The 15,654-nt window shown below is 39.9% G+C and overlaps 1 long non-coding RNA gene across 1 annotated transcript; it reads right to left on the bottom strand.

Annotated features, from left to right (window-relative positions):
• Window positions 1–668: 668 nt before the first annotated feature.
• Window positions 669–7,976, bottom strand: LOC309659428. The gene is made up of 2 exons (XR_014262804.1): window positions 5,693–7,976; window positions 669–1,951 (listed from the first exon to the last, which is right to left on the bottom strand). It is a non-coding gene; the product is annotated as an uncharacterized lncRNA (long non-coding RNA).
• Between the last annotated feature and the right edge of the window lie 7,678 nt (window positions 7,977–15,654).

Here is a 15,654-nt window from a genome sequence, read left to right as displayed (position 1 = left end):
CCTCACCGTCTCCCCAGCACCTCGCCCTGAGACATCAGTGCTTGTTCACTGACCAACTTCTCAGCCTAGAGCTGCATCCAGCCTTTGCCACCAAGACAGCTCATGTCTATGAACTGTAAACACTAAGAACAATGAGAGGGTTTTCAGATGCTTTGAAACCAGTACCCACTTGAATTCATTTGCAAGAGCTGCCATAACAACATACCGCAGATGGGTGGCTTAGAGCAGCAGAAATGGATTGGCTCACAGTTCTGGAGGCCGGAAGTCCAAGATCAAGGTGTCCCCAGGGTTGGTTCCTTCTGAGGACCACAGGAAGGTGCTGCCCCAGGCCTCTCCCTTAGCTTCTGGTGGTTTGCCGGCCATCTTTGGCACCCCTTGCTTGTAGAAGATCACCCCAATCTCTGCCTCTATCATCACATGGCATTCTCCCAGTGTGCACATCTGTCTCTGTCCCAATTTCCCCTTTTTATAAGGACACCAGTCATATTGGATGTGGGTCCACCCAGATGACCTCATCTTAAGCTGGTCATCTACGAAGACCCTAATTTCCCAGTAAGGTCACTTTCACAGGTACAAGGGTTAGGACTTCAACATCTTTTGGGGGAACACAATTCAACTTATAACATAACTCTTTGGGTAGAGAAATAAAAGGCAGCTTAAAACTGACATTGAAGTACGGTAACTATTTATTTATAGTCCAAACTGGGATTGTTTTATAAGAATGAAAGGGGGGCACCATTAATAATTTTGCAGGGACAACAGGCATAAACCAGGACTGTCCTAGGCACGCAGTCTGAGACTTACGGCCACCGTCTGTGGCGGGGCTCATTATCCAGCCTTTCCCAGGCAAGGATGCATTGTACCTTTCCTTCACATCCCTCTTTGTTTGTGTTCCCAGCAAGTCCAGTCTGTTTTACACACAGACACAGCAACACTGAGGGATTAGCTGTATTCCAGCTGTAGTTAATTCACTGTTTCCAGTTACCAAATGCAAGCCCAATCTCAGCAATTAATTTGGCCAGATTAAATCAGACCCTCTTACACCTGTTCCCCTGTTTAATTAGGCTCTAATCTTCCCGGGGGGATTGGAGGCACCAGGGACAATGACCTAAGCCTTAGATTAGGAGGGCAGCGTCAGACACCCCGCCGTCACCATAATGGGACACCCCTGAAACAGCTCCAGCCCTTCAGTCCAGAAATTCGCCTTGACAACTGTGATCCCCCCAGCATGGCCAGGGAAACGATCCCTTCCTCTGTTACAGACTTCCTTTCATATCCTCCCAAGGGAAGGAAATGCCCCCAGTGGTGCTTCTCTCTGAGGTAATTGCTGGACAGGAGTCAGCCAGTTAAAGCTGCCCATTTAATTAACAGAGTCTGTTATGAGTTATCAGGATAATGAGGTGGGGAACAAAGACATCGAATTTTTTTTTCCCCTCCCTGATATTTTGGCCTCTTTTCTTCCTTTTGGAAGATGACCCAACGTTAATGAGAAACGAGTCACTTATTGTTGGGGTGCAAATAGAGAGATAAATGACATCAGTAATTAAGTCTCAATCCCTCTTTGGTATACAGAGCCATTTGTCAGGCAATATTATTCAATTAATTAATTCTATTAGGGCTACCACCCTTCCCCAAATCCAGCCATTCAACCATCAGCAAGGATAATTTGTATGGTACAAAAACAGAATGGTTAATAAATGCACAGTGAACCCCCAAAGAAAGTATTTTAGCCACCACAGGAAACCTAGCTAGAAGCATTTGATTTGAGAACATGTAAAGTGCTCACAGCCAGCCATGTACTTCTTTCCATCAAGGATTGGACAAACATTCTGGCTATTTCTGAGTTCGAATGCCCAGAAGGAAAAAGGGGGACATCGGATTGGTCCAGCTCATCTTCTTGCACCATATCAGTAGTCATTGTCAAGGCCTCTGGTCAGCCGCCCATCTGTGGCTAGAGAGGGAACAAGATGACATGAAACGTAACTATTAAGGGCCAATTCTAAGGACAATATGATGGGAGGGAACACTTCCAGAACAGGAGCTCCCAAACTATGTGGTCAGTTTGTCTGCTTTCTGTCTTCTCTCTGCCCATCCATCTCTCACTGCTCACAAGTTAATTTTGTCTCCGTTGACGCTCGTGTTAATAAAAAACAAGCCCACATTCTCTTTGATTCCCTTCTCTTTCCCCTCTCCTTTTCAACTCTTGCCAACTTGTCTCGGCATTCTTTATCTCCCTCCTAGTGAGAAATTTGACTTCAGAAAAAGATAAATTAACAGTCCAGAACCACGTTTAAGGCAAATCTAACGAAAGGAATTAGTCTCATGACATTCTAAAGAGAAAGGCCAGCCACTCCGTCATAATCTTGACAAATCCCCATTTACCTCTTCATCCGCCTCCAAATCAACCTTTCCTTCCACCACCAATATTAGCATAAAGAAAATACTATCCCTGTTTCATTTATTGCCTTATTCTGTTTTGATTGGTTTCTAATTCTACAGGTACATCGCGATCTGCCCTATTTCACTGTGATGCAGCAATATTTCAGCTGGATTCAGGATTAAATACGTTGGCATGGGAACATATCTATCACTCCCAGGAAGACAGCTCATATTTCCAAGCAGCTGACTTCCAAAGTCCAGAACATAATCTGCAAGTTGGGTAGCTGCCTACACAGTCCTAGCCCCTTTCTGATCTCTTGGCTAATCAAGTAATCTTTTGCTCCCTAAGCCCATTCTCTGGGAAGGAGTGTGAAATCAATATTGAAGACCACCAAAGCTCGAAAGCCAGGGTGTGAAGGGAAAGACCCGGGGCCGTGGTTTTCAAACTTGAGCCGGCATCAGAATCACTTGGAAGGCTTATCAGAACAGATTGCTGAAGATCTGGGGTGGGATCCAAGAACTGGAATTTTTAACCTCCCTCATGTGGAAATGTGCCTTCAGAAAAAGACCGTCTCATCCAGGGGTCAGAAGTACTGTATTAGATCATACAGGTACAGGGAGGTAACTAGATTTTCAGAATCCCGAGTGTCCAGCCAACAACCTGGCTGATGCAAAGGCCACGCTTCCCTGGAATGGATCACGACAGAAGCAAAGAAGCCCTCCCTGACTGGGTCTCCTCCACTTTTACTTGTAGACAGAGACCATGCCTAGAGTGAGATCAACAATTTCCTTCTAATAGGCCAGCATCACTTGCAGTTGTATAATTAGATCTAGTAATAGTGCAGAAGTCTCCCAGGGTAGTGGGATTTCTGAATGTTTCTGCTCTGTTTGGTTTTGTTCTCTGCCTCTCCTCGATGTCACACATACTCACAGCTGTTCAACAGGCTTGACAAGGCTTGGGGATCTTCTCCTACTGTTCTTCGTGGAAGACTCAGGCACTCATGAACCTGTTAGAGCTGGATGGGGACCTGACAATTCTTATTTTACATGCCATGATTCCAATGGCCATCTGGTCCAGGGTTTCCCAGATTTCTCTTTGAACCCCATTCACAGACATAGAGAACCCAACCAATCCCTTAGCAATTCGTCTTCTGTCTTCATTCTAGTGCATCCTAGCATCTTACTGTACCCTGGGTTCCCTACAGAAAGCAGAGCTTTTGTAAAGGAAGGTTATTTTGGAGAGTGATCCCAGCAGACAGGAGTCAAGGGCAGGAGGGAGTGAAGGGGGGAAGGGGGGAGATAAGGTGGTCATGTGATCTATCACATCTCTGGCAAGGACCCTCTAAGAAGCTGTGTGGAATGCACATCAGAATTTTCAGCCTGATGGAAGAAAAAGAGAAGCATTAACCCATAGACTCCTATTCCCTTTCGGAGCATTGTCACATGAAGTGCTGACACCCTCACAACTTCCAGGTTGCACACACATGTGTATCAGGATACCATCCCAGAGAAGGCCAGGGCTGAAAGGGAAACACAGGGTGCAGCTGAAACAAGGCACCGTCTGGTTACACCTGCACAAAGCTGGTTCCCCAGCAACAGCTGGCATCAAAGGTGGGCCAGAAGGTGAGAGACACGCACAGAAGATGTCCAAGATGGTGTACTATCGAAAAGAAGAAACTAGGAGTAAAAAAAAATGTTTATATTTTATCCACATACATTATAAATCTCATATTAGTATAATCTTTAATATTCAGCATATTTAAACATTTAATTAAATGTGAGGATTAACACTGGATTTCAGGAGTGTGTCTAAAACCCAGAAACCTTCCAGCGTGCCTACATGCCCTATTTCTAGAAACTTGTACCATTTCTGCACCCAGTGTCACTAGGAAACACTGACTAAACAGTACGTTTTATGATCACCACCATCAAGGCCATCAGATACAAGGAGGAAGTCAATAAAAGAGTTACTTTGTGTTAGCTCTTTGGCACTCACATCAAAATATAGGTTTGGAGCATCAAAACTTGCTTTCATGACCTCATGTCTGAAATTCTTATATTTTGTGCTTAAAAAATCAACTAGTTGCTATTTATAATCACTTCTGTATGACAGTTTGTTCTTGATTAAGTGAAAACCAAATTTAGACATAATTGTCACTGTCTTTTCTTTCTGTAACACTGTTGCTAAGGTCCAGGGGCCTCTTCAGAGGGACAGATTTTGACGCAAAAAAAGACCATCTTTAGATAAAGTGAACATTATCGTCAGGCAATTTACTGAATTATTAACATGAATCTCAGCATCTGTGTTGCTAATGCTTCTAGTCTTTAACAAAGGATCCATTCAGGATATGGACCAAAGAACATATGGCGAAGAATAAAGGCCATTGGAAACCGTATCAATACCTCCGTTAGAAGCCTTGGGGTGGGAGCGGGGGATTCAGCCCCCCGTGAAATCGGCCGAGGCCACTCCGGAGCATGCTCAGTCGAGCCCCGCTCCCTGCCGCGCATGTGTACATGATACCCACCCGCGGGCTCTGAGATCGTTCTGAGATGAAAAATAGAAGTATTTACATACTTTCTAAAAACTTCCTCTCACTGAAATTTTCAAAAATATACAAAGTATTAGAATAATGGGCCCTCAAATACCTCACCCACCTCGATTATGGGCAACCTTAAATACGTTTTCTTTTTTTAAAAATTTTAACAGGCATCATTTTTGCTTCTAAAGACAGGAAACCCGGGAAGATTTTCATGACCCCCTGAGGGTTTGTGACCTGCTGGTTCTTTGGTTCACTGACCTCGTTCAATCCTCTCTTTATACAAGGGAACGCTCTGCGTCTCCCATTCTCTCTGGCTATCTCTCGTGCTTGCAGCCAATTAAGTGGACTCTGTCTATGATTTCAGCAATGGTGACATATAATCCCAGTGTTAAAGCATGGAATTTTCCAATGCAAGAAGCAGCAGAAAACGAAGAGAGGAAACGTTGCCATGAGCAAAGGCTTCTCAACACAGTATCTCCAACTGCGCTACAAGCAACCCAGCTTTTGGATGAAGAGTGAGAAAAAAAAAAAAAAATCTGACAATGGAGTGATTGTTCTCCCTCCACAAGCAATCCTACTATTTCTAACCCCTCCATGAGCTGTGCTGGCAAAGGCAGACATCGCTTAGGTCTTCCTCAAGTGGCCGGTAACCCCAAAGGCAAAGGGGAAGGGACCCATTGTTTCCAGGAAACCAAAATCCCACGGCAGGATCGGAGCCACCACGACCTTTCCTCTCCAAACAAAGAGGGGGGATGAGCAAGGCAGCTACTTACCTGTCTCATTTGTTCAAAGAACCCAAAGCCAGCAGCATGGATCCGTTTCTTGCTTTTTGTCCAACCACTTGCCTACTACTAGAAAAACAACCGAGGTCTGCCAAGAATCTGCAATCTTCTGAATCTCAAAATAATGACTAGCCTATCCAGTGTTTCCATCCAAGGAATTGTTGGTTCCTATACAAGAAAACCCTTTGGGGTGAGAGTCAGGAGTCCAAGAAGGCATGTGGTTATTTTTTGCCACACTCTGGAAAGAAAGGGAAATCTATTTTTGACATCAGCTTTCAGATTTCAAATAACATCAGCCTGTAAAGCATACCTAATTTAAATGTTGATTCCAAATTTTACTTTAAGGTTTTTTGGTCTCCTCTAAGCTGTTGCTTCAAGCACACACACACACTCTCACACTTACATTCTCTTTTCTTGGCATATCTGAGCAAAAGTTTTAGAATAGGATAAGGAATTAACACCCCCATTTCCATCTGACAACTTTCATCTTTAAAAAAATAACAATAAACAGGAGTGATCAAGTGGAGAGTTTGATTGCTTCATTCAGACTACAACGCTTCCAAGTCTGGTCATGGCATTTGATGCAATGAGTCGTTAAAGACTACGTTTATGAGCTATGATGGGAAAACGAGATGCAGAGGGCTAAGAGGGGAGCAAAGGACTCATACAGTAGTTTTGGAATATTCCAGCAAGTGTGTGAGTCATTACATGTCAACCCTGAACTGAAGGCAGAGATCAAACATGAAGTTCACTGAGGGTTTGTGAAAACTAATAAGGATTGTAATATCGCTGACAACCTAATCACCCCATTTGTATATGGACATGAAAATGACTTCTCCATGTGAGGGCCCCTTGCTGGAAGGGAAAGCCAAGAATATATGTTTCATTGTTTTATAAAGAAAAAAAAATATATATATATATATATATTTCCAATAATCATGAAAGCATTTGCAATCCAGAGTTCAGCTAGCCTTTTAATTGAGAAACAGAAAGCTACACCAAAATGATTCCTAACATGAAAGAATGGAGTTGTTTTTGCCATTAACTCATTTCAAAGGCAAAGAAAATTACTTTTCTTCAGAGATGTTGGTTTGTATTGTTTATCCAAAGTAAAATAAAATTACAAAATGAAAGCAGCTTTCCCTGCCCTCCTCATCTCTGCTTTACCAGCCACCCACCTTCTCTTAACCTCTGGAGACTGTGGTGGATGCTCTCTTAGGCTACCACCTTATCTTTCTCTAGCCATTTGTGAACAGGTCTTCTCACCCCTGGCAGCCACCTTGACCTATCATTGTAGCCCCCTACAGGGCTTTAAGTAGGAACTTAGTCAGTGTTGTTGAGTGACTGAACGGAATGGATTTAGTAACTATAAGATTTAAGTCATGTTTGTCAAATTAACCTCTTTCTATGAAAATAGGAGAGATGGAAGTGAAAGAAAATAAAAGCCACAGTTGTAGGTTTAGTATCAAACTTAGACATGGAAATAGTAATGCAAATATTAAACTAAAAGGAAACAGAGTTAGAACCCCTATTGGGTTCTATCGGGCGAGCAGCCTTGTCAGTGTGCCTGGGAATGCTCGCTCTAGGACTGCAATTCCCATATCCCAGGAGACCAGTCAGTCCCAGGCAAACCTCGAAACAGTTGATCACCCTGCAGGCTATCAATGACTCTCAGAGACCAAATTCAAATGTTGACTCAGTTGGAACTCAGCAAGATCTCAGAGAGCTCATTACAAATGCACGTTACACCCTACCCACACCCCACCGTGAGTCTCCATCTCAACACCCCGCCCCCGTTTATTTCCTTCGTTGCACTTTAAAAATGTGATTATTTTTCTGCTTATTCATTTATTGTCTGCTCTCCCTACTTAATGTGAGCTCCATGTGGTCAAGGGAGTCATCTAGCCTGTCTTCCACTGTAGCCCTAGAACATTTCCTGGCAGAGGACATTCAAGAAATGTGTCTTACATGGAAACAACCTAAATGTCCATCAACAGATGAATGGATAAAGAAGATGTGGTGTGTATATATATATATATATATATATATATATATATATATATATATATATATATATATATATATATACACACACAGTGGAATATTACTCAGCCATAAAAAGAATGAAATAATGTCATTTGCAGCAATATGAATGGACCTAGACATTATCTTACTAAGTCAGTCAGAAAGAGAAAGATAAATATCATATGATCTCACTTATATGTGGAATCTAAAATATGACACAAATGAACTTATCTACAAAACAGAAACAATCTCACAGACATGGAGAATAAACTTGTGGTTGCCAAGGGGGAGGGAGGGTGGGGGAGGGATGGATTAGGAGTTTGGGATTAGCAGATGCAAACTATTATATACAGAATGGATAAACAACAAGGTCCTACTGTATAGCACAGGGAACTATGTTCAATATACAGTAGAAATTAACACAGCATTGTAAATCAACTGTACTTCAATAAAATAAATTTTAAAAAAAGAAACATGTCTTAGGGGCAGAACTCTCCCAAATCATGGAATCTAACAGAATTGCTGTATTCTACTGATTCTAAGATATACAGTTTTGCAAAATTTAACATCTCTGGAATCCGGTGCATCTGAGTCAATGGTGCCTTTCAAAAGCCATCAGCCACCTGGCGGTCATGACATGGAGGCTGTGGCCTTTGTGTATGCATCCACGTGGTCATAGCCGTTTACACTGTCCTCACTTCAGCTGAGGTATGTGCATCTGTTAACTTGTGCACTTAACTGTCATTCAGAATGTCCTCAAAAAAATTTTCACTGATTCAGCATTGAAATGACAAGCTATTTTGTACTCAGAAAGGCACAGAAGCCAAGCAGTAGGATGTCAATGTGATATTAGTGAGTATTTGTCATAGAGGCATGATCACAAGTCCACATTTTCTTGTAAAGGAGCAACCAAGTGCCTTAGAAACCACAGGAAGGAAGATACCCACAAAGTCAGGGAAGCTGTGTTACTTTCTATCATCAAAATATTTGCTTCATTGCCAAATCCTTCAGAAGAGATGAAGATTAATTTCAAAGGAATCTGATGTGATTGATTCATATGTCTCTCAGGACTGTTGTTAAAGGCACCTGTCATAGTCTATTGGAAGTGTTTTTCCTCTCTTATTGGTGCATAAAATGATGGTAGAGCTTACAATCAAGGGCATCTTAGACTTGACTTAATGAAATAAGGTATTAGACTCTCCCAATCTTTTATTCAGGTCTATGGATCACCAAGGAGAGTGTTGGTACATGATAGGGTCAATGAAGTGTAGCAACTCATCCAGTCTGTGCAACTTTTCCAGAACCTTCTGGTGATTGAGTTCTCTACCAGCCCCTGCTACTGGCTGAGCAGAAGGGCTGTCCAGTTCCAATTCCAACTTTAGCTTTCAGGTCTCCGTAAGTTTCCCATTGGAACCCCTCATGCAAAGTACCATGTGTGCTTGCTCAGTTCTGCCCCTCACCTGAGACTCCCTGTTAAGCCTGAATGATTCCCATTTGCATTATTGTCTCAACACTGCACCTACCAAGTCTTGCCCTACAGGGCACGAGAAATCTCAAACACCAATTCCCATGTGTACTTTTTAAAAAATTAACTAATTTATTTACTTATTTATTTGTGGTGGTGTTTGGTCTTCGTTGCTGCACGTGGACTTTCTCTAGTTGCAGCGAGTGGGGGCTACTCTCCATTGCGGTGCGTGGGCTTCTCATTGCAGTGGCTTCTCTTGTTGCAGAGCACGGGCTCTAGGCACACGGGCTTCAGTAGTTGTGGCTCGTGGGCTCTAGAGCGCAGGCTCAGTAGTTGTGGCGCACGGGCTTAGTTGCTCCGTGGCATGTGGGATCTTCCTGGACCAGGGCTCGAACCCATGTCCCCTGCATTGGCAGGCGGATTCTTAACCACTGCGCCACCAGGGAAGTTCCCATGTGTACCTTTTTTGGACAGTTATTTACCATTTTGATGACAACAGCTGCATAATTCTGGAGAAAGGATTTGTATATTTAACTGTGGTCCCTCTACAGGATGGAAGCAGGAGATGCTCAGAAACAATGCAGGTACCACAACACAAGACAGGAGAGTCATTGGAGAGGGTCCAGGGCATAGTTATCAAAAGTGAGCATATGTTGGGTTAAACAAAATGTGTCCATTTTTCTTAAAGTCTTTAGAGTCTCTCAATGCATCGTTTTATGTTTAATAAGTCATTTCGTAGTTTGTTCATTCATTTATTCTTTTATTCTCCAAATAACTGAATGCCTACTGTATGCCAGTCCACTCTACTAGGCTCAGGGCATAGAAGGATAAACAAAAAAGAGACACTTTTCCACACAGTATATAGCACAGAATGGTTTTTAACCTAGAGCCCACAGACCCTCTCCCAAAGTGGTTCATGAACGTGGATGGGAAAAAAAATTACAACATTGTCTTCACTAACCTCTCACTGCTGGAAAACACTGATTTGTCTCCATCACTACTGTTTTATTTTTTCATATAAAATTCTTCATAGAATTTCATTTAAATGGAATCATGCAGTATGTAGAACTTTTGAGATTGGCTTCTTTCACTCGTCATAACAACTTCAAGATTCGTCCAAGTTGTTGGGTGTGTCAGTAGGTCATTCTTTTTTATTGCTAAATTGAGTAGTATTCCATAGGGATGTACCACAGTTTATTTACCCATTTATCCATTGAAAGACATTTGGATTGTTTCTAGGTATTTATGATTATGAGTAGAGCGGCTATAAACATTCATGTACAGGTTTTTGTGTGAACATACGTTTTCCATTCACTTGGGTAATTCCCTAGAAGTATGATTGTTGGGTCATAAGCTAAGTGTGTGTTTAGCTTTATAAGAAACTGCCAAGTGGTTTCACAGAGTAGTTGTGCAATTTGGCCTTCCAAACTGGTGATATATGAGAGTCCCAATTGCTTTGCATCGTCCTGAGCACTTGGTATTGCCTGTAGTTTTTAATTTTCACCATTCTATTTTGCCATTCTAGGTATGTAGTTATATCTCTTCAGGGTTTAATTTGCATTTCTCTAATGGTCAGTGATACTGAGCATCTCTTCATGTGCTTATGTACTGCTGGATATTTGCCAATATTTTGTTGAGAATTTTTGCATCTGTGTTCATGAGAGATATTGTTCCATATGCTTTCTTTTATTGTACCATCTTTGTCTGGTTTTGGCATCAAAGTAATGCTGGCCTCATAAAATGAGTTGCAGAGTGTTCCCTCCTATTCTATTTTCTAGAAGAGACCGTATAGAATGCATTGTATTTCCTCTTTAAATATTTGATAGAATTTGCTAGTGAAATCGTCTGGGTCCAGAGATTTCTTTTACAGAAGGTTTTAAACTACAAATTCAGTCTTCAAAATAATTTTAGGGCTATTCAACTGATCTATATTTCACCTTGAGTGAGTTTTGGTAGTTTGTGTTTTTGGCAGAATTTGTCCATTTTATCTAAATTGTCAAGTTTATGACCAAGGTCTGTAGTGGTAACTCCTCTTTCATTCCTAATACTGGTAATTTTTGCACTCTCTTTCTCTGCAGTTTCTGTATAGATTTACCAATAATATTGAACTTCTCAAAGAACCAAGTTTTAATTTCACTGATTTTTCTCTATTGTGTTTTAAATTTTATTCAGTTTCATTGCTTTATACTCTTACTTCTATTATTCCCTTCCTTTTGCTTGTTTTGGGTTTATTTTACTCTTCTTTTTCTAATTTCTTAAGGTAGCAGCTTAGGCTGTTGGTTTGATACTTTTCTTTATTCTAATATGAGCATTTTAATTGTATAAATTTCCCTCTAAGCACTGCTTTTCCTGCATCCTACAAATTTTGATATGTTATATTTTGATATTCATTCAGTTCAAAATATTTTTCTAATTTCCCTGAGACTTCCCCTTTGACTCATGGATTATTTAGAAGTGTGTTGTTTAATTTCCAAGGGTTTGGAATTTTCCCAGTCATTCTGTTATTGATTTCTAGTCTAATTCCATTATAGTCAGAGAACATACTTTGTATGATTCCAACTCTTTAAATTTTTAAAAAAATTATCTTATGACACAGGATATGGTTTATATTGGTAAAGGTTCCATGTACACTTGAGAAGAATGTATGTTCTGCTGTTTTGGGCTGGAGTGTTCTATAAATGTCAATTAGAACCAGTTGTTTATAGTATTGCTCAGTTTTGTATACTATACACTTGCTGGTTTTCTGTCTGCCAGTTCCATTGATTACTGAGAGAGGAATGTTGAAGTCTCCAATTATTATTGTAGATTTGTCTGTTTCTTGTTTCAGCTCGGTTAGTTTTTGTTTTATACATTTTCAAGCTCGTTTACTTGGTACATATCCATTTAGGATTGCGTGACTTCTTCTTGTGTGAATTTACCCCTTTATCACTATCTATTGTCCCTTTTTATCCCTGGTAATTATCTTTGTTCTGAAATCTGATTTGTCCGATATTACTCTAGCCACTCCAGATTTCTTCGGAATAGTGAAATATATATATTTCCATCTTTTACTTGTAACCTACCTACGTCATTATATTTGAAATGAGTTTCTAATAAACAGTATATAATTGAGTCATTTTTGAAATCTGTTCTGACAACACATCTTTTAATTAGTGTGTTCAGTTCATTTACATTTTATGTCATTACTGGTATTTAGGATTTAGGTCTACCATTTTATTATTTGTTTCCTCTTTGTCTATTTTTAGTTTCTGTATTTCCCTTTTTCTTCCTTTCTTTTAGGTTATTTAAACATTGTTTAGTTTTCTATTTTAATTTATCTATTGCATTTTTACTATTTTGTGTAATTTTCTTTCATTTTAATTTTTATATTTTTAATTTTTTTTAAACATCTTTATTGGAGTATAATTGCTTTACACTGTTGTGTTAGTTTCTGCTGTATAACAAAGTAAATCAGCTATATGTATACATATATCCCCATATCCCCTCCCTCTTGTGTCTCCCTCCCACCCTCCCTATCCCATTCCTCTAGGTGATCACAAAGCACTGACCTGATCTCGCTGTGCTATGCGGCTGCTTCCCACTAGCTATCTATTTTACATTTGGTAGTGTATATATGTCAATGCCACTCTCTCACCTCGTCCCAGCTTACACTTCCCCCTCCCCATGTCCTCAAGTCCATTCTCTACATCTGCATCTTTATTCCTGTCCTGCCCCTACGTTCTTCAGAACCATTTTTTTTTTTAGAAGCCATACGTATGTGTTAGCATACGGTATTTGTTTTTCTCTTCCTGACTTACTTCACTTGTATGACAGAATCTAGCTCCATCCATCTCACTACAAATAACTCAATTTCGTTTCTTTTGAAGGCTGAGTAATATTCCATTGTATATATGTACCACATCTTCTTTATCCTTTCATCTGTCGATGGACACTTAGGTTGCTTCCATGTCCTGGCTATTGTAAATAGAGCTGCAATGAACATTGTGGTACATGACTCTTTTTGAATTATGGTTTTCTCAGGGTATATGCCCAGTAGTGGGATTGCTGGGTCATATGGTAGTTGTAATTTTAGTTTTTTAAGGAACCTCCAAACTGTTCACCACAGTGGCTGTATCAATTTACATTCCCACCAACAGTGCAAGAGGGTTCCCTTTTCTCCACACCCTCTCCAGCATTTATTGTTTGTAGATTTTTTGATGATGGCCATTCTGACCGGTGTGAGGTGATACCTCATAGTAGTTTTGATTTGCATTTCTCTAATGATTAGTGATGTTGAGCATCTTTTCATGTGTTTGTTGGCAATCTGTGTATCTTCTTTGGAGAAATGTCTATTTAGGTCTTCTGCCCATTTTTGGATTGGGTTGTTTGTTTTCTTGATATTGAGCTGCATGAGCTGCTTGTATATTTTGGAGACTAATCCTTTGTCAGTTGCTTCATTTGCAAATATTTTCTCCCATTCTGAGGGTTGTCTTTTCATCTTGTTTATGGTTTCCTTTGCTGTGCAAAATCTTTTAAGTTTCATTAGGTCCCATTTGTTTATATTTGTTTTTATTTCCATTTCTCTAGGAGGTGGGTCAGAAAGGATCTTGCTGTGATTTATGTCATAGAGTGTTCTGCCTATGTTTTCCTCTAAGAGTTTTATAGTGTCTGGCCTTACATTTAGGTCTTTAAAACATTTTGAGTTTATTTTTGTGTATGGTGTTAGGGAGTTCTAATTTCATTCTTTTACATGTAGCTGTCCAGTTTTCCCAGCACCACTTATTGAAGAGGCTGTCTTTTCTCTATTGTATATTTTTGTCTCCTTTATCAAAGATAAGGTGACCATATGTGCGTGGGTGTATCTCTTGGCTTTCTACCCTGTTCCATTGATCGATATTTCTGTTTTTGTGCCAGTACCATACTGTCTTGATTACTATAGCTTTGTAGTATAGTCTGAAGTCAGGGAGCCTGATTCCTCCAAATCCCTTTTTCGTTCTCAAGATTGCTTTGGCTATTTGGGATCTTTTGTGTTTCCATACAAATTTTGAAATGTTTTGTTCTAGTTCTGTGAAAAATGCCATTCGTACTTTGATAGGGATTGCATTGAATCTGTAGATTGCTTTGGGTAGAATAGTCATTTTCAAAATGTTGATTCTTCCAATCCAAGAACGTGGTATATCTCTCCATCTGTTTGTATCATCTTTAATTTCTTTCATTAGTGTCTTATAATTTTCTGCATACAGGTCTTTTGTCTCCTTAGGTAGGTTTATTCCTAGGTATTTTATTCTTTTTGTTGCAGTGGTAAATGGGCGTGTTCACTTAATATCACTTTCAGATTTTTCATCATTAGTATATAGGAATGAAAGAGATTTCTGTGCATTAATTTTGTATCCTGCTACTTTACCAAATTTATTGATTAGCTCTAATCATTTTCTGGTAGCATCTTTAGGATTCTCTATGTATAGTATCATGTCATCTGAAAACAGTGACAGTTTTACTTCTTCTTTTCCGATTTGGATTCCTTTTATTTCTTTTTGTCTCTGGCTGCTGTGGCTAAAATAGTGGTGAGAGTGGGCAACCTTGTCTTGTTCCTGATCTTAGTGGAAATGGTTTCAGTTTTTCACCATTCAGAACAATGTTGGCTGTGGGTTTGTCATATTTGGCCTTTACTGTGTTGAGGTAAGTTCCCTCTATGCCTACTTTCTGGAGAGTTTTTATCATAAATGGGTGTTGAATTTTGTCAAAAGCTTTTTCTGCATCTATTGAGATGATCATATGGTTTTTCTCCTTCAATTTGTTAATATGGTGTATCACATTGATTGATTTGCATATATTGAAGAATCCTTGCATTCCTGGGATAAACCTCACTTAATCATGATGTATGACCCTTTTAATGTGCTGTTGGATTCTGTTTGCTAGTATTTTGTTGAGGATTTTTGCCTCTATGGTCATCAGTGATATTGGCTTGTAGTTTTCTTTTTTTGTGACATCTTTGTCTGGTTTTGTTATCAGGGTGACTGTGGCCTCATAGAATGAGTTTGGGAGTGTTCATCCCTCTGCTTTATTTTGGAAGAGTTTGAGAAGGATAGCTGTTAGCTCTTCTCTAAACGTTTGATAGAATTCGCCTGTGAATCCATCTGGTCCTGGGCTTTTGTTTGTTGGAAGATTTTTAATCACAGTCTCAATTTCAGTGCTTGTGATTGGTCTGTTCATATTTTCTATTTCTTCCTGGTTCAGTCTCGGAAAGTTGTGCTTTTCTAAGAATTTGTCCATTTCTTCCAGGTTGTCCATTTTATTGGCATATTGTTGCTTGTAGTAATCTCTCATGATCCTTTGTATTTCCGCAGTGTCAGTTGTTACTTCTCCTTTTTCATTTCTAATTCTGTTGATTTGAGTTTTCTCTCTTTTTTTCTTGATGAGTCTGGCTAATGGTTTATCAATTCTGTTTATCTTCTCAAAGAACCAGCTTTTAGTTTTATTGATC

Source organism: Balaenoptera physalus (genome assembly GCF_965194825.1).
Source record: "Balaenoptera physalus genome assembly, chromosome: 4".
NCBI lineage: Eukaryota > Metazoa > Chordata > Mammalia > Artiodactyla > Balaenopteridae > Balaenoptera > Balaenoptera physalus.
Note: the sequence above shows the minus strand (reverse complement) of the source record. Positions and strands in the feature narration are given on the sequence as shown.